Here is a 20,026-nt window from a genome sequence, read left to right as displayed (position 1 = left end):
CTTTGAGTTATCAAATGGCAGCAATGTTTAGACAATAAGAAATGTTTATACGTATCACGATTCTACAAGAATTAATGATAATGCCCAGAATATAGGGCAGGATGTTAGATGGTTCTAACATGTCAATACATACAACTGAGATACAGTTTAAAAAGATGCACGATTTGTACTTACTGAAAAACAGTTCTAAATATAATCAATTGATAATTAAACAAAAGGATTGATAATATTAATAAAGGTGGGAAAGTGGCAATGCCAAGGACTATAAAACCTTTAATCTAAACCAAAAAGGAAGGAAACAAATAAATAAATAAACAAACAAACAAACCAAAAAGGAAGTATATATTAAGAGAGCAAAAAGCAAAGGAATAGTCATAAAGGATTACCTAGTAATCTAGTTTGGGAACGTCTGAGTGATAGAAGAAACATTTCATTCACTTTATTTTTTATTCTTCTTTTTTTTTTTTTAAGTAGACTCCATGCCCAACAAGGGGCTTAAACTCACAACCTTGAGACTTAGAGTTGTGTGCTCTACCTACTGAGCCAGCCAGGTGCCCCATCATCTACTTTATATCAGTATTACTCCCTGAATTTTTACTTGAAGTGGCATTTGCATTGGGTTTATCTTTCACTACTATCTTGACTCAAAGGGAATTATCACAGAAATAAAATTTTGCCCTAGTAAAGTAATATACTGAGCTGGCTTATTCGAAAACATTTTGGTAAATCAAAGCGAGAAGCTCATTCAGAAAAGCAGCTGTGGTATAAAATTACATTGATAGAACCACAGCTGGCCTTAGATATAGGAAAGGAAACTACCCTCATAAATGGGTTCACGGGATGCACAAGTGACCATACTGTAAGAGGTCACTTTCAGGCAAACAGGCCATACTTCCTCATCTTCCCCCTTTAAAAACAGCCCTCACCCACTACCTCCTTGCAGATAAGCCTCTCCTCTACTGTCCAGGCCAACATTCCCACAAGGTATCAATAGACTTTGACCTCCTTTGTTCTGCCACAGGTGAATTCTTTTACCTTCTACATCTGCTTCTACCAGATTTTGGACCACTACCTGGGGGCCCCCATCCAATCAAGAGATACCCCATTTAGAGACTATACATATCACACCACTAAAATGAATATATACAAAACTTTACCCAAAAAATATATATAAAACCTTAGCATTACAGAGAATCAAGAAACTTTTTCTACAAAAAACAGACAGTAAATATTTTTTTGGTTTCTAGGGTCTTTGATGTGACAACACATAAGTGAATAGAGCAGCTGGATTCAAAACAATTTTATTTACAAATACCAAATTCTGAATTTCATATAATTTTCATGTGTCCTAAAATATTATTCTTCTTTTTATTTGTTTTCAATTCTTTAAAGATGTAAAAAGAATTCTTACTTCATTAGCTGTACCAAAAAAGACACTGTGGCCAGATCTGACCCAGGCGGCAGAGTTTGCAGATCTCTATGCCCTTCCCCACCCGGAGTTCCTGGTTGAGATGCAAATGTCTTTAGGACTAGCAGTCCATTAATCATTATCAGTCCTTTACTCTTGGAAAGGAGATGAATTATACAGCTGCCCTCTCTTTTTATAGCAAATTAAGAGTGGAATAAACAGTTTTTACAAAATAACATTATCTTCGTCTTTTCTAATAAAAGCAATATGTGTCTTTGTAGAAAAACTGGAAAAACAGTTAAGACTAAAGAAGCCATCTTACAATGGAGAAGAAAAAAAAGGAAAGGTAAGTAAATAGGCAAACAGCTCAATATGTAAGGGGAGGTGAAAGGGGGGTAGGCAATAAAAACAAAGTTGAGCTCTGTGGATAACAGTAGCCCATGCTCTTACTGTGTAACTGATTACCTGGGAGAATTAATTCAACTCATTTTCTGCCTTCAATTCAAGAGTCTTAAAATGTTCAAATGGAAAAACTAAAAGAAAATATGCTAGAAAAAGAAATGTATGACATAAAAAAATGGCATCACATAAAAACGAAATAAAGGGAATAGAAGTATTTGACAAGAAAAGTTTTTTTAAAAAGAGACAAGAGTTTCTTCAGATATTTCAGAACTGCCATATACAGTTTTTGTCATTCTGGGGGTGGCTGGGCCAAAACAAGTAGGTGGGAGTTACAGTGAGCAAATTTTAGACAATGAAAGAAACAGCACAGTTATAATTCAAGTGGACCAAAAGTATAAATTGTCTATAAATTAGAAAATCAGTGACCCAAAAGAAAGGCTGTGAGAAAATATTCTTGCAATGACAAGCAAATTAACTAGATCCTGTCCAAATCAGGGATTCTAATTAATACAAAATTAATTACATTTGCTTTAAAGCAGTCACTTTAAAACTCTCCTGCAGGATTTCCCAAAGGGATGTTAATAGATACTCTGATAAAAAGAATCCATGACCAAGTGAATCTGTGAAACACTGAATTAAAAGGGTTCTTTACCACAGAAGTTCTGTCTTTAATATGCTAATATATACTATAAATCTCTTCAACCAGAGTGCTGCTTCCAAACTCTACTAGAAATGGAAACTTTTTTTTCCAACTAGGACATCTCACAATACCATCACACTGGTTTTCCTGGGGGGATGTGAAATATGCTGCTCCTCTGCAAAAAGGTATGTTTTTTAGTTGATCTTGTCAAATCAGGACAACTAATTTTTAAAATCCACTAAGAAAAGTACTAACCAGAAATTAGGTTTACAAGACAAAAGTTGGGAATTTAATAACATGGATTAAACATTAAAATTGCTCTATTAGAGGTGCCTGAGTAGCTCAGTCAGTTAAAAGTGTTTGCCTTCGCTCACCTTGTGATCTTGGGGTCCTGGAATCAAGCCCCACGTTGGGCTCCCTGCACAGTGGGAAGTCTGCTTCTCCAAACTTGTGCTCTCTCTCACTCACTCTCTCTCTCTCTCACTAATAAGTAGATAAATTCTTTTTTTTTTTTTAAGATTTATTTATTTATTCATTCAGAGAGAGCGAGAGAGAGGCAAAGACACAGGCAGAGGGAGAAGCAGGCCCCATGCAGGAAGCCCGATGCGGGACTCAATCCCAGGTCTCCAGGATTACACCCCAGGCTGCAGGCGGCACTAAACCGCTACGCCACCGGGGCTGCCCTAGATAAATTCTTTTTTTAAAAAATTGCTCTACTAAATACAATACTCAGTTTTAAAAGGAAAACCACAGGCCCAAGATGGAATGAATCACTTATGCCAGGCCAAGTCACATAACAGAAGCTTTAATTTTTAATTGCAGTTTCAGGCTCCCTGCGCAGTAGGAAGTCTGTTTCTCCAAACTTGTGCTCTGTCTCACTCACAAATAAGTAAATAATTTTTTTAAATTGCTTTACTAAATACAATGCTCAGTTTTAAAAGGAAAACCACAGGCCCAAGATGGAGTCACTTATGCCAGGCCAAATCACATAACTGAAGCTTCAATTTTTTTTTAAGATTTTTTATTTATTTATTCATGAGAGAGAGAGAGAGAGAGAGAGAGAAGCAGAGACACAGGCAGAGGGAGAAGCAGGCTCCATGCAGGGAGCCCAAAGTGGGACTCAGTCCCGGGACCCCAGGATCACGCCCTGGGCCGAAGGCAGGCGCCAAACCACTGAGCCACCCAAGGACCCCTGAAGCTTCAATTTTTTTTTCTTTTTTTAATAATAAATTTATTTTTTATTGGTGTTCAATTTGCCAACATACAGAATAACACCCAGTGCTCATCCCGTCAAGTGCCCCCCTCAGTGCCTGTCACCCATTCACCCCCACCCCCCACCCTCCTCCCCTTCCACCACCCCTAGTTCATTTCCCAGAGTTAGGAGTCTTCACGTTCTGTCTCCCTTTCTGATATTTCCTACCCATTTCTTCTCCCTTCCCTTCTATTCCCTTTCACTATTATTTATATTCCCCAAATGAATGAGACCATATAATGTTTGTCCTTCTCCGATTGACTTATTTCACTCAGCATAATACCCTCCAGTTCCATCCACGTTGAAGCAAATGGTGGGTATTTGTCATTTCTAATGGCTGAGTAATATTCCATTGTATACATAAACCACATCTTCTTTATCCATTCATCTTTCGATGGACACTGAGGCTCCTTCCACAGTTTGGCTATTGTGGACATTGCTGCTATAAACATCGGGGTGCAGGTGTCCCGGCATTTCACTGCATCTGTATCTTTGGGGTAAATCCCCAGCAGTGCAATTGCTGGGTCGTAGGGCAGGTCTATTTTTAACTCTTTGAGGAACCTCCACACAGTTATCCAGAGTAGCTGCACCAGTTCACATTCCCACCAACAGTGTAAGAGGGTTCCCTTTTCTCCGCATCCTCTCCAACATTTGTGGTTTCCTGCCTTGTTAATGTTCCCCATTCTCACTGGTGTGAGGTCGTATCTCATTGTGGTTTTGATTTTTATTTCCCTGATGGCAAGTGATGCAGAGCATTTTCTCATGTGCATGTTGGCCATTAAGCTTCAATTTTTAATTGCAGTTTCAAACTCTGTACCCTCACCCTGCAATGAAATCTTAACTGGTCAGGCATTTTTTGGTTAGCACCAATAAGGTAATCCATCACAAGGCCCTCTCTATCCCCCAAAAGTAGATGGGGGTAATCTACCTTATAATAAGACCCCAATGTTCCCCCTAAGGGAAAGTGACCTTGCCTGCAACAATCTTTTCTTTTGCTAATAACTTCCTTTTCCCACTCTTCTTCCTATAAAAACTTTCCATTGTATACATCACCTCAGAACTCCCCTCTACTTGCTACACAGGATGCTGCCAATTCATGAACTGCTTAATAAAGCCAATGAGATCCTCAAATTTAATCAGTTGAATTTTCTTCCTTAACATCAGTAAAATCAAAGTGTCTGCAAACATGGTTTCTTAAGTTTAAGTTTATACAAAATAAAACTCAAATGTTTAAAACATATAGGATTGTGAAAATTAATATAAGGAAACCTCACTAATATGAAATTGAGAGACCAGAAAGGGGCGCTTTCACACACTACCATAATACTCAGCATCAACTGCAGACCCGATAGGAAAAATCACATTTCACAAGTCAATACTAGTTTAGCTACTGCTTTACTAACCCTGCCTGAGGAAGGAAAGGTTTCCTCTTCCCCCAGCAACAAGCAACAGCCCAGCCAATGAGAAACTGTCACAATTCAGCCAATGAAAAGCCACCATACTCTGAACTTTCAGTTTACTCCAAGGGACTTTGTGTTTGTGATAGCACAGCCAACTCTCTCCTCTCTAGTATAAAACCCTCCTTTCCAGTATAAAATAGTGTCCCTCTCCTTTGCTCTCTGGACTTGCCCATGGCTTTTCCTATGGCTTTTTATGTAGCTTACTTACACCATACTTCAAGTCTTCCTCAATAAACCCATTTTTGCTGGCAAAATAACTGGCAGTTTTATTTTTTTTTTAAGATTAAGAAAATAGTAACAAATTGTGAAATAAAAGGATACAACCAAAATTTATGAATTCAGCACAATTCTACTTTTAGAACTCGTCAGGGCAACTATATCTTTCTGGTATAACTGTAAGTACATCTAAGAAATGAGATTTATATACTGTTCTCCAAGAATTCTGTAAGTAGTACTGCTTTCTGGAGATTTTAATGTCCTGAGGCTTTTTTTGTTCAAGAACTACCAGAAAGCTGCTAATGCCCTTACGGAAGACTTAAGTGCCAAATTCTTTGCTCAAGCAAACACAAGCTGTGTTGTGTTTATGGCTCTAATGGGCTGTTGCTCAGTAGAAGTAAAGTACTTTATCTAGGCAAACTCAATCGGTGATGTGATGGCTCACAAATCATACAGTTAGCTGCCAAACACTTGCAGCATCTCACCTCAAACTGTCATGCCCTTGGAGGGAACAAAAAAAAAAAAGGTGTTAGTGTGGGCCCTGGCTAGACCATGGAAAACACATTCCTTTATTTAGAATTCACCATTTAATTGGCATCCATTACTATAACATTACTATAGAACCACTACAGCTGTACTCTTTGGACAGTGTCTGCAATATGTAGGCAACATTAGGATTCAATCCCATAAAAATGCAAACATCAGGACCACATCTGTCACTGCTATGGAAGACAGGCCAAATGAGAAGTTTTTTGATTATCTTAATGGTCTAGTTATAAAGAGGGCACTATTCTCTATTTTACAGATAAGGCCAACAAAGAATTAGAGAAAGTCAAGGTCACATCTCTAGTAAATAGTCAAGGGTAGATGGGAGTCCAAGCAGCTCAGCCCAAACCCTGTGCTCTCAATCGCCACACTATACCCTGGGTTCTAAGGGACAATGGTGAAATATAGCTCAAAAAGTAGGAATAGGTTAAGAAAAGCTACACAGACCAAGGCAGACTCCAGGCATGACCAACTTGTTTCCACCTTGGCTTTCCTACCCACAACTGACTTTTTTTCTTGAATGTGTCTGAAATTCCACCAGAGATCTCTCTTCCAGCAGTATGGCCAGAATACTCTATTATCTATGGGTGGCAGTGAATCAAGTTCCTATCAGTCCTTCCCCCTCACCCTAGCTAAGACCTACTGACCTTGGAGTCCAAGATGGAACATGAAAACTCTGGAAGACAGTGCCTTAGGAGGATACATACATGCACTGGGCCCTTGAATAAAAAAGACAGTAATTCTAAGGGATGAAAAAAGATTTAGAGTGAGGTTTAAACTTAAGCCTATTAAACTCTTTCTTCTCTAGTATACTGTTTCCTTGATATCAGGACTTGAGCTCTTAACAGGTATAAAATAGAGTATTCGGTACATAAGATCTAGTGGGCTAGGGCAGCCCAAGTGGCCCAGCGGTTTAGCAGCGCCTTCAGCCCAGGGCGTGATCCCGCAGTCATTGGGCTCCCTGCATGGGGCCTGCTTCTCTTTCTGACTGTGTCTTTGCCTCTCTGCCTCTCTCTCTCTCTCTCTCTCTCTCTGTCTCTCATGAATAAATAAATAAAATCTTTAAAAAAAAAAAAAAGATCTAGTGGGCTAGCATGAGAACAAGACCAGCATTACAACATATTTCAGCTATACAGGAAAATGCAGATCTCTAAAAATGACTTCTAAAAGTCCCCATTCATATGTTAAGGACTCTACAGATACAGCATCCAAAACTGATCTTACAATGAATGCTGTGGTCTCCCTAAATTTTAGTGGAAAACCAGTAGTGTATTTCCATGAGAGAGTTTTATTAAAGGACAAAGAAGAGTACCCTAACAATTTTGATAAGAAATTCTTGAAGCAAACATCAGCGTCAGAATATATTAGCATTGTAAATGAACAGTTCAGTGCCATCAGGCATTTACTGCAGCATTTTTAGAAGTATGCAATAGTTTTCCCAGCTCTAACAATTTCCCTCTGAATCATCCCTGTTTCCCATTTTCACAAAACAGAAATTTCTTTTATATTATACCAAGATCAAATGACTCTAATTTATGGAATAGTTCCAAACCCCTAGGCAAGTCCACCTTGACCCACTGCTACCTTTGATGTCCCAACCACTTTCATTATCAAGGTCTCTCAAATTCTCATCCCTCCCTGATTACTGGCTTCTATCTCTTTTGCCACTTATATCTTGCTCTGTCAGCCCTTTTAAAGTAAGATTCTGAATTCTCCCTCAGACTTGCAGTTACAGCAAACCCTAATTAGGGCCTGAAAACAGGGTTTTCCTATTGATTCTATGGAAAGGAATATCTCAGGCCTATAGAGAAACCTAACTCCATCTGCTTGATGGGTTCAGGACATACAGGCCAAAATATGACATCTTGGTATACTGAATATTTTAACCTGAAGGGATTTGAAAAACAGCAAGTGCTGGAAGGCTCTCTGACTCTCCATACCTTCTTCTCCTCTGAAGGAGGTCATAAGACCTTCATGTGAGAGGTGACTTCCCTGTACCTGGAGGAAAAGAACATCCTTATCTCTAAAGACAAAGGGACACTGAAAAAATTGAATAAGCCTTGCTAAATTTCCCTTCAGTTTATTACTCCTTAGCTCATACCCTCTTGTTCTATCACATTACTCTATGACTTTCTACTTTTCACCAAATCTCATATAAAAACACTCAGGTTTAACCATTTCTTCTGGTCTTCATTTCCTTATGAAGGCTTCTGTGTCCCAAAACTTTTCTTAAATACAATTGCATGCTTTTCTCTTGTTAATCTGTTTTTCTGTTTTTTGTTATACAGTCCAATGAAGAATCTAGAAGGATAGAAAGAAAAGGCTTTTTTTTTCCTCCCCTACATGCAATAAGACCAGAAAATGTACTAATTTTATTAGAGAATTTCCAACATATCTAGCTCTAGCCAATATTCTTCTAAATTCCGAACTAATGAAAATAATAGAGAAGTAGAGCAAAGATAACTAGCAATAAATTAATCTCATCTCTGAATATGAATAAACTTCCTACCTAGCCACAAATAGAAAAACTGAATTACACAGGAGAAATAACATGAAAAGGGGTCAGAACATGGAAAGTCTGGCCCTTCTAATCATGACCTGAGTGGGACCTCAATTTTTATACCTATAATGAAATAGATCTTTTTAAGCCTTAAAAGGAAGCTAAGAGGAAGGAAGTCATTATAAATTTACTTTTCTTCCAGGTAACTTTTATCTCATTCTTACCAAAGCAATCCTTTCACTTCCCCCACCATAGTAGTTACAAATTTATATTATAAACAGGGGTGGGATGGTGGGGAAGGGTTTAATTTTGCTTTACATTCATTCATTAAACAACAAACTCCTCAGTATGGTCTGAGGAAAACAGTGGTGTATTAGACAAGGTAGGTTCGAGGGATGCACTATTTAATAAGACAGACACAGCTCTGTGCTCATGCAGCTTAGAGTCTAAGTATCAAATAACAAACCCAGTCTTCGATGCTTTTAATCTACCTACCACAGAATGCATATACTTCTTCTGATGTCAAGGCCTATACAATATGGTTTAAAATGTTAACACCACTGATCAGGGTGCAATTCTTCTTCAAAAATGCCTTAATCGATGCCCTTCCTCTAGCTAAAACCACCACCTTCAGGAATGCTGCTTGGCTTCTTTGTATGCGTTTATCTATATCTCTAAATTCTTGTAAGGTATATTGATTAGAGAAGAATGCAAATAAAAATTTATGGTCATATAAAGAGGCCAAGGCATAACAGCAAAGACTTAAAGTATGTGTAAGGAAATGGCTGAGAGAAATCAGAGCCAAGTACAGTGGAAATGTAACTCAACATATTGCTTTTTTTGCCCTATTTCTCAGTCTTTATTTCTTGTTAATCATTCCTTAATTCTGTGTCTTTCTCTTGTGGCATAATGCGGTGGTATATCATTTTTCTGCAGAGCCAGAAGGACTCTGGGCTAAAAAACTCAGTTCTGACACATTCTAGCTACTTCATGCTGGGCAGAAAACTTAGCCTCCCTAAGTCTCCATTTCCTCAATGGTAAAAACAAGGATTAAATCATATCATATATGTTATATATACAGTCCAGGATCCAGCACATGGTAAGTATTCAATAAAAGGTAGTGATAGAGATGGAATAATGATAATAATGAATAAAGCAATCAAAAAGAAGAAAAATTACAATTGATCACAAGATAGAATTAAAATCAAAATTAAAATCACCTGATAAAATTACAGTGAAATTTTGGTGTTCTTAATTTGAAAAGGTAGTTCACTATATTCTCAACAAACAGTAAAATCATATGTAATTGCTTAAATGACTTTCATGGGAGGAAACAAGTTTTTCTTCTTATCAGAAAATAACTTTAAGCTCAAAAGGCATTTTGCTATTAATTTATCTTCCATTCTATCCAACAAACCCCTGTTTTGTATTCTCAAAAATCTTAATGTCATTAAAGTCTATAAAATGGCTGTAAAACTATTCTCAGAGCAGATTAAAGAAACATGACGACTAAATGCAATACCTAACCACAAACTGGATCCTGCCCTGGAGAGAAAATAGTATAAAAGATCAACCAACAAAACTGGAATACAAACAATAGATTACAGTATCATTCCAATATAAATTTATGAAGTTAATAACTATGAAAGAGAATATTCCCATTCTTAGACAATACATACTACAGGATTTAGGGGTAAAAGGCCATGATATATATAGAACTTACCCTCAAATGGTTCAGATTTTAAAAGTACAGATATACATTTACATACATACATACATACATATATACACACACACAGTATGGGAGGCATGATATAGCACAGAGAGCAAATGTTAGTAGGAGGTTAGTCTGGGTAAAGAGCATACAGTGTTCTTTGTCCTATTTTTATTTGTGTAACTTTTAAAAGCTTAAAATTATTTCCAAACAGTTTAAAAATATAAACATAACTCTCTGGTCTATCCCTATCAAATGGTACTTCACACAATCTGTTACCTAAGTCATTTGAATACATAATCTTGGTCTTAGGAAGTATCTTAGACACCATCTAGTTCACCCTCCAACCAAACCACTAATCATTTCTAATCTATCTCTGATAGACTCTAACTAAATCCCCATGAGATTCTGGTGGACATTTATTAATGGTTGAGGAGTGGCTGTTCCATGAAGCCATGGATGACTGCATACCAGAGAGTCAGAGTTGTCCATATATGCATTAGGCTGAATGGTGGCCCCTAAATACCTGGTCCTAATCCCTGGAAACTGTGAATGTTGTCTTAAATGGAGATGAGCCTTTGCAAATGTGTTAAGAATTTTGTGATAAGGAGATGATCCTGGATTATCCCAGTGGGCCCTAAATCTAACTACAATTGTCCTTAAAAGAGAGGCAGAGGTGTGCCTGGCTGACTCAGTCAGTAGAGCATGTGACTCTTGATTTCAGGGTTGTGAGTTTGAGCCCTATATTGGGTGTAGAGATTGCTTAAAAATAAAATCTTGAAGAATGAATGAATGAATGAATGAATGAGAGGCAAAGGGAAACATACACAGAACAGGAGGAGGCCACGTAACCACTGACACAGACTAAATGGTATGACCACAAGACAGGGAATGCCAGCAACCAGGAGAAGCTGAAAGAAACAAGAAACAGATTCTCTCCTACAGCCTCTGGAGGGAGCACAGCTTTGTTAGTGCCTTGATTTCACCTAACAAAACAGATTTCAGGCTTCTAACCTCCAGAACTGTGAGAAAACAGATTACATTGGTACAAATCACCAAGTTTGTGTAATTTGTTATAGCAGTCATAGGAAACTATAGTTATACACCTTTAGATCAAAACACTTTAGTGTTTATGTACTAGGCATTAAGGCTTTTAGACCTAGTTTAAATCTTCAAACCTGAAATTATCCAGCAATCCGCTCTTTAGATTAAATAAACCCAAAACTGCACTCTTTATAATATGACTGTCCTACCAATATCTGAAAACACCCATCACATTTCTCCTTAATCCTCTCCTCTCAAAGCCAACTTTCCTACTTGTTTTATCATTCCTCATCCAGGAAATGGTTTCCAGGCCCTCACCATCATGATTGCCTCCTTCTTCTAGACACTTTCCCTTCGTCCCTTGAAATGAACTGCTGTGAACTAAACAAAGTACCCAGGATACGACCTAACCAGCAAACAGTAGAAAAGAGCTATATACTATGTACTCTAAGAGCTCTATTAAGGCTGCCCAAGACCTTCAGGTGCACCACTGTTACAAAGCTGAGGTCAACAAACCCCTAGGTCTTATCACATGAATTTCTTCTATACCAGACTTTCCGAATCCTACAGGTAGACATTTCAATCCTTGAAATACAGACCTTTACATCTCTCACTGTCAAATTTTGTCTTTTTGATGAGACTAGAGGTCCAGCTTTCTTGATCTATTTCACTGGTATTATTCCTCCCATCTGTAGATTGAACAGTGGGCCTTCTTTGACTTCATCCAACTGTATGCTACAAAGCAGATTTATTAAATTAAGAGTCCCCTGGGGTAAGCCAGTCATCATCTCTTTGTTGGCTCACTACAACATGGGGCTATCATGTGAAGACACAGTCATGTCATAGAATTCATAATATAGACACATTTAGTTCCTTAATGCCTGGTATAAAATGCAAAACTCTTCCTAAAATGCCAGTTATATTATGTCACTCTTGTCCTCAAAAGCTTTTAAAACATCGTTGGCTAACCAATCACATCTGTTTCTTACCTGGCTTCATTTTCTATCCATTTTCTATCCAACCTGATCTCCCCCTTCCAGCAAACTATCAATCCAGCACATCAGATTCACTGTCTCTCTCTCCCCTGCACCATCCCCTCTTCCTCTGTACCAAGCTTAAGACAACTTCCCTACCCTGGCACAGTCCCTGTCTATTCAGAGCACCCCCAAAGGCTCCCAAATAGGATCTCTTAAAATCCTTATTGTTTGGCACTCTTGGCACTTTATCCCAGACTGTCCTAATGTTAATGGTTTAAATGTTTAATTGTTTTACATATATGTACTTAGTATCTCCAACAAAATAGCTGCATAGAGGTGCCTGGCTGGCTCAGTTGGTAGAGCATGTGACTCTTGACTTTAGGGTCTTGAGTCCAAGCCTCACATTGGATATAAAGCTTACTTAAAAGAACAACAACAACAATACAGCTGTATGAAAACAGAGTAGCTTCTAAACCATATTTCAGATACAGCTCTGATTATACTAAAATTTAATACAGCATTGTTGAAAGTAAACAGTGTTATCCTGGACTTTTTTTCTTGATGAGGAATTTATCACCAAGGTATCATTATTCTTCATGATGAGAAGACATTCAAAATCTCTCAATACCAAGCTACTATTCATCTACATGGAACCATTTCACACTCTTCCATGTATCCCTTACTATCTTGAAATCAACTATTTCTTCATATTTTTAAATCCTGATTTGCTTCTAAATTCTACACAACAGGCCTTTAACTAGACATTTCAACCCTTCCTCTACTACATATGCTGTTATCTCTTATACCATAACAGAAATAACTTAAATGTCAAGTCATATTTGTAGAGAAATCAGACCTACGTTCAAATGTCAAGCTCAGCTTCTTCCCCTTCAGCTTTAATCACTCAACTCTAAATTCACCCTTAAGAATTATGTGTAGTTGAGACAGCAAAAGATCTGAGTGAGGCAAACTGGGATGCTTTTTTCACTTCCTCCTTAGATTCCTTTTCCAACCTATGGAAAATTACATAATCTCTCAGCCTTATTTTCCACATGGTCCTAAAAATTACTAGGTATATAACATTGGGAAATTATGGAACCTCTGTGTCCATCAAATTTTATCACCTGTAACACTGGGATAAAATAGAACCGGTCCATAAAGAGAATTGTGAAAATTAAATAAACTAAGACATGTGGGGCACCTGGGTGGCTTAGCTGGTTAAGTGTCTGCCTTGGGCTCAGTTCTTTTTTTTTTTTTAAAGATTTTATTTATTCATAAGAGACACAGAGAGGCAGAAACATAGACAGAGGGAGAAGCAGGAGCCCTTTGGGGAGCCTGATGCAGGACTCGATCACAGAACCTAAGGGTCACAACCAGAGCCAAAGGCAGATGCTCACCCATCAAGTCACCCAGATACTCCTAGCTCAGGTCTTAATCCTGGGGTCCTGGAATCAAGCCCCGCATCAAGCCCCACGAGTCCCACACTGGGCTTCCTGCTGAGCAGGGAGTCTGCTTCTCCCTCTGACCTTCCCCCGCTGCCTGTGCATGGCCTCAAATGAATTAAAAAAAAAAAAAAAAAAAAACTTTAAAAAAATAAAAAATAAATTTTAAATAAATTTAAAAAATAAACTAAGCCATGAGAGTGACAGATTCTAGCACATGGTTACCTCTCATGTACTATTAGCAGCTGTTATTAATATTAGTATTAATATTGTAAAGGACCTAGCATAAGAGTTCAATAAAATATGGCTATTATTTTCTAAACCATATTAAAATATTTGTTGGTTGTATCAAATGAAACCGATGGCTACTTGTAATATTTATCCATTTATCTATGACAGGAGTTCTCAAACTGTGATCTCAGCTTAGCAACATCAGCATTTTGTTAGAAATGCAAATTCCTGGAAATTGATAGAAATAGAAATTTTCAGGCCTCATCTCTGATCTAGTGAATCAGAAGCTCTTGAGGTAAGGCCCATAATCTATTTTAACAAGCCCTATAAGTGAGTCTGATGCAGCTAAACTTTAAGAATCACGCTTATAAACCTAAGGTCTTCAAAAAATATGCAGTATTTGCAGATTTTAAGAACCAAAATGATGCCTTATACTTTCAGAAGATGTATTTTTCAATAGCCCTTTATGAAGTCAATGTTGCATATATTGCCCCATCACTTCTGTGCCCACAGATGTGAAATCACTCCAAAGTAAGCAATGGTCAGGAACACAGCAAATTAGAGCTTTTTCTCTACTCTCTAAAAGCTATCACTCTGTTCTCAGCTTGGGGATACACGTTTTCCCCCAACCACCAAATCAGAAAATAAAGAATAGTGTGATTGATTCAGTGGAACCATGAAATCATTGAGTTTAGAATGTAAGCAAAGGATATCTATTCTATGAGTAAATGAAGCTTTCCAAAGACAAGATGGAACAGAGATAAAAATCTAATAGTCAGTTGGGTGTCTCCTGTGTGGTAACCAAGCAGGTAACTACCTACCAAATAGGGTGAGGTACAATACTGGAAATCCAGGGCCTCTTCCTCTCCAAACGCATTCATGCATCAACAAATTAAAATTCAGACCAAATATCCTATTATATAATGTTAAGGAATAAATTTACAGTATGGCTAACCAGTACAGAGGAATTTATCTCCACTATAAGTTGTCAGTTGGATGGATCTAAGGCAAGGAAAGCCCATTATATAGACTTCTTCAGACTCCAATGTGTTCTCCTAAAAATTGTTCATCCCCTTAAATCATTCCTCTTAAATAAAGCCTCTCAGTCATTATTCAAGTTATAATTCTGGGATTACGTAAACAATTTAAAGGAATTTTCTAATATTTGGTAACTGTTAAAGTACTTCAGAAAAGAAAGGGCTTCTTTCTTTTGTGTTTTCCCCAGAGTAAGGGAAAAGCTAAATCATAGGTACTTAAATCTTAGGTGCCATTTCTTATACTACTATCATGTTGATTTCTAAATAGTAAGACAGAATAACATGTGATCAGTGACAACAAAAACTAAATAATGATATAAGACTCTCTGGTTTATAAAGTTCCATAGGTAAAATAGACTTTTAAAAAATACTGTAATTAATAAAAAGACTGTCACCAATTTTATGTTTTAGAACAATTCTCTGAGTAAAATTTACCTAACCGAAGTCACATTGTTGATAATAACCAGCTCATGTTTTTTAATACTATAATTAAAATTATGCTAAAGAATACATAAACATTACCAACACCAATAGTTTACCTAAATATCCAATTTGCAGGGTACACAATCCAGTCTACCCGGTGTGTGAGACTTGCAGAGGGAACAGGTATGAATGCATCAACTGGACTTTATTACTGAAAGTATTCTGGGGACACCTGGGTGGCTCAGCGGTTGAGCATCTGCCTTCAGCTCGGGGAGTGATCCCAGGGTACCGGGATCAAGTCCCACTTTGGGCTCCTCGCAGGGAGCCTGCTTCTCCCTTTGCCTGTGTCTGCCTCTCTCTGTGTGTCTCTCAAGAATAAATAAAATCTAAAATAAATAAATAAATGTACGTATGTATGTACGTGCGTGTTCTGAAGACTGATGAATCAAAAGGAAAACACCCTTGCCAAAACAATCAGTTTAAGGACAGGCTAATAAGTCCTACAGCCAAAATACTAGAACACTAAAATTTAAATACATTTAGAAAAATTCCATAGGCATCTCCTCACCAGCAAATATAAGTTTTAATTAAGCTATCTATTTACTTTAAAGAAATGTCATTTTAGCACTGGTGAATATAAAATAAGGCTATATTATGTTTTTAATACAGTTTTTCTCCCCCCAAAAAAATTCTATCAAGATATTGTAAGGAAAAAATGTTTATACATATGGATGTAATAGTAGCGTAAGCAATCATTTAAAAACTCCACAATGTTTACTTTTCTCAGTCATATAAACTTTTAAAAACTGACCATGCCAAAATCATCCCCTAAGCACTGAATATATGCTATTTTGCAGCTGCATAAACTATAACTTCCTAAATTACGGGGAGTAATTAGTGAATAGTTAAAATTATAGGTAGAGAAAAGTAAACACAGCCTCATAGCCAAGGGGAACCTGCTGGCAGATCTGCAACAGATCATAGTGCACAAGGAAATCATACACTGGACATAGCCAGTTACTCTAATTTGTATTCTCATCTCATCCACTTCTACCAGTAAGCCAATAGGAGGATATGGAAGATGCCCTCCCACTGTGAAGCTAAGTGAAATTACAAATGAGGAATAAACATTGCCAGCCTTTCAGAAGTCTGGTGTGTTTTTACTGATTCCCTTTCTGTAAGAAGAATATGTAGGAGAAAAGGAAAAGAGGAATAAAAAAGACCTTTGGGCCCTAAAGTCAATCCACTGGGGAGCAGTTTATAGAGAGGAAATGAGGGTATGGCTAACAGGATTACCTCAAATAATTCTTCAGTGTCCCACTGGGATTCTAAGGCAAGAAGGCAACAGGCCAATCTATCACCCCCACGGATTCTGAACCTAAACCCCAGCTTTTTCTAAAATGGATACACTAAAAGGGAAAGTAGTTGAGATAAGAAAAGGGATTGGATGAGGGAGATAGAAGGGTTCCATATGCAATTTACACAATGCGCCAATTATCATGTTTTATGCTTAAAAGAATGATCTCCTTTAAATCCTCACACTAACTTATCATTGCCACCATTTTAGAGATGAGAGCCTAAGAAGGTTAAGGTTACCCAAGGAACAGACTGTAAAGCCCGGACACAACCTGCTGTTGTCTCCTATCTTTGGCTCATATGCCACAGATGAATAATTTTGAAGGAGACATTCTTCTTTCAAAGATAATTTGCTCTAACTTAGCAAAATCTATCATTTATAAAATGAAGAGAAAAAGTCGGTACAGTCAAATCTGTTCTGGGACTAAACCTCTCAATTGCCTCACTGCCCAGAGCAGCAGAACTATGAAGAACAGTTCTCTCTGGAGACAAAACTGTGCTAGAGAGAACAGGGTAAAATAATTATGTAAAATTAAAATAAATAAGGCAAAATTTGTTAAGAATTCTTTCAGAAGATGGGAACACATTCCTAGCTTGGGTCAGCACACACAGGCAGCTGAGCCAAAGACAGAGTCTCCAGACTGTAGGTCGCACGGGGCCATCCCAATGTCTAACTCTGGCTGCAAGAGAACACCCTTAGTATACGAGACAGCCATTCTTCCGCCTTTCACCCCTTTTAACCTCTTCCCTCATCTCTTCTCTCTTTTCTCCTAGAATTCCCCTTCATCCCCATGGTTTAAGGATTGTGACTACAGTTAAAACTGATGAAACAAAGAGAGTACACATAGAATTATCCAATTATCTAAATGATTTCATTCTCAATTTTTTCTCTCCTTATCCATTTTCATTTTATTGACTCATGCCAGTAGTCATCCTTTCCTATGATCCCATTTTATTTAAAACTCTTCAAATAACATACCTCTCATTCATTGAAAAGGAATATGGTGAGGGCAAAAAAAAGATACGGGACCTGCCTCTCTCCTTTCCCTATTTCTTCACTGAAGATGTCCAAAATTTCAAGTTAAAATTATAAGAAAATCAACACAGAAAATATATTTCTTTCTAATATTAAAATTTTTTACTTAAAATTCACACTCATTTTGTATTTCCCACTAATTGGGTTACAACCAAATGGCCACCAAGAGCAAAAGAGTCCAGCATTTTTTCTTAGTGAAACAAAGAGACTGACTACATAGTGCAACATTCCTTTTACTGTTGCTTGAGTGAAACATGGAAAAGATTGCATGAAGGCTGCCCTTTCTCTGGTTAACTAATAACAACACAAACCTTAACAGCCTGGTGCCTCTAAATGTTTTAGCATATTTATTTTTCTTCAGTGGATGTTAAAGCTATAACTTCTAGACGTAAAAGAATGAAAGACTAAAAAATTATGTTCTCACATATTTGAGTTTTATGCCAGAAATTTCAGGGCACAATTCTTAAGATTATAAGGAAAGACTACTTTAAGCTGATACTAGAGCAAAACAGAACAAGAATGTAAACAACTGACAGTGGGAGTTAGCCAAGACTGTACTGTCTAGCCTTCCCCCACTCCCTAAAATGACTCCTCATTTAATATGAGTTAACTTTGGGGCACCTGGGTGGCTGAGTTAGTTAAGTAGCTGCTTTTGGGTCAGGTCATGATCTCAGGGTCCTGGGATCATTGAGCCCCACATTAGGCTTCCCTCCTCAGTGGGGAATCTGCTTCTCCCTCTGCCCCTCTGGCTCATGCTCGCTCTCTTGCTCTCTCTCTCTCTCTCTCTCAAAAAATAAATAAAATATTTTTTTAAAAAAGAGTTACCTTTAAATTCTGACCCTATAACATACTTCAATAAACAAATAGACCAATTCAGTTACAACCCTAAACAGTTGGACTGGTATCTATCTAAGAGTTGCTGTGCATAAAATAACATTTTCCCAATTCTTACTGTGTTGCAGAAGCCTTAAATCTTGAGATTTGTTATTTTATCAAAAAAAGAGAGCAGCCCGGGTGGCTCAGCGGTTTAGCGCTGTCATCAGCCCAGGGCGTGATCTTGGAGACCCGGGATCAAGTTCCATGTCAGGCTCCCTGTGTGGAGCCTGCTTCTCCCTCTGCCTGTGTCTCTGCCTCTCTCTCTCTCTCTGGGTCTCTCATGAATACATAAATAAAATCTTTAAAAAAAAAAAAAAAAAAAAGAGGTCACACATCCCAGGTAAATCAGGCTTTGAACCCCTGCTGTCTGACTCTGAAAGCCTTATGTTATAATCACTAAATTAAACCACATTGGGTAGCTGCAAGAAGAATTAAATGATTTGATGTATGCAATGTATATTACACACAGTGAGAATACTCTTGCAGGGCACTGTGATGGGCCTTAGAAATAAATAATATAGCCTTTGTCCTCAAGCAACTCAAACAGTGTTTTGATATTTTTAGCAAAAGAAGTCTCCTTCTGTTCAACCATTTAATTTATGAACTACTCATAAGATGAGTGGCCCAGTCCAACATGCCTGCCACACAGTGGGTCCCCAATAAATAGCAAGTGCTATGATTCTTATGGGGGTCATCTGTGTTTCTACTTCTCTCTGGTGTCTACTCCAGCAGTTGTAATGTGATTACCAACCTGGAACCATAGCAGTTATGCTCCAGAAGATGTGGAGCAACCCTCTGTGCCCACCAACATGCCCACCTCCAGAGAGCCACAGCTACAAAGATCACTAGGGTTATCAGGCACCAAAGGAGAATGTCTTCATCAAAAACTCTGCTTCCCTTGGATTCACCTCAGAAATGGGAAACTCCTGTCAGAGCCTTCAGTTCCAAAGCTCCATACCACAACCTTCACATCAGCCCATCTCTGCCCTATCCTATTAAGGAAGAGTCCCACTCACACTATGTGCATGAGGAGACAAAAGCGGAAGGAAGGAAGAGGGTAGTCAAACAGCTGATATCATTCATTAGTATTCACAATATATTTCCTCACAAAATCATCATAAAGCAGAGTGTCTCAACCTTTCATCTCTTGCCAACACACCAAAGGATTCAGCTCCCAGCAGTAACAGAAGCTTCCTACAGAAATGATTCTCAATTGGAGACTGGGTGACATGGCCTGCCTGGAGGATATATCGAAATTTGGGAAACAGGTAGTGAGAGAGAGATGACTAACATATCCCTCAGGTAACTTTGATATGCCCCTTGAAATAACAATCACTTTTATAGAATCTGCCTATTAGATGCTATTACATTATTGTACTACTTTGCCACATGATGGTTTAGATAGGATTTATGAGTAGCTTAAGAATATAACCAAATAACCACATTTAAAATAATTTTTGTGAGAA

The 20,026-nt window shown here is 37.9% G+C and overlaps 1 protein-coding gene and 1 long non-coding RNA gene across 30 annotated transcripts in view; one reads left to right on the top strand and one right to left on the bottom strand.

Moving 5' to 3' along the window:
• The window catches only part of DST (dystonin), a 480,723-nt gene that overhangs the window by 235,621 nt on the left and 225,076 nt on the right, over positions 1-20,026 (bottom strand). The window lies entirely within an intron of this gene.
• LOC140636829 (uncharacterized) lies at positions 1,681-15,553 on the top strand. Its single transcript, XR_012034061.1, has 3 exons — positions 1,681-1,754; positions 2,567-2,635; positions 15,428-15,553. It is a non-coding gene; the product is annotated as an uncharacterized lncRNA (long non-coding RNA).

Source organism: Canis lupus, chromosome 7, assembly GCF_048164855.1.
Source record: "Canis lupus baileyi chromosome 7, mCanLup2.hap1, whole genome shotgun sequence".
NCBI classification, from domain to species: Eukaryota; Metazoa; Chordata; class Mammalia; order Carnivora; family Canidae; genus Canis; species Canis lupus.
The sequence above is the reverse complement of the archived record's forward strand: the minus strand, read 5'-3'. Positions and strand labels throughout refer to the sequence as shown.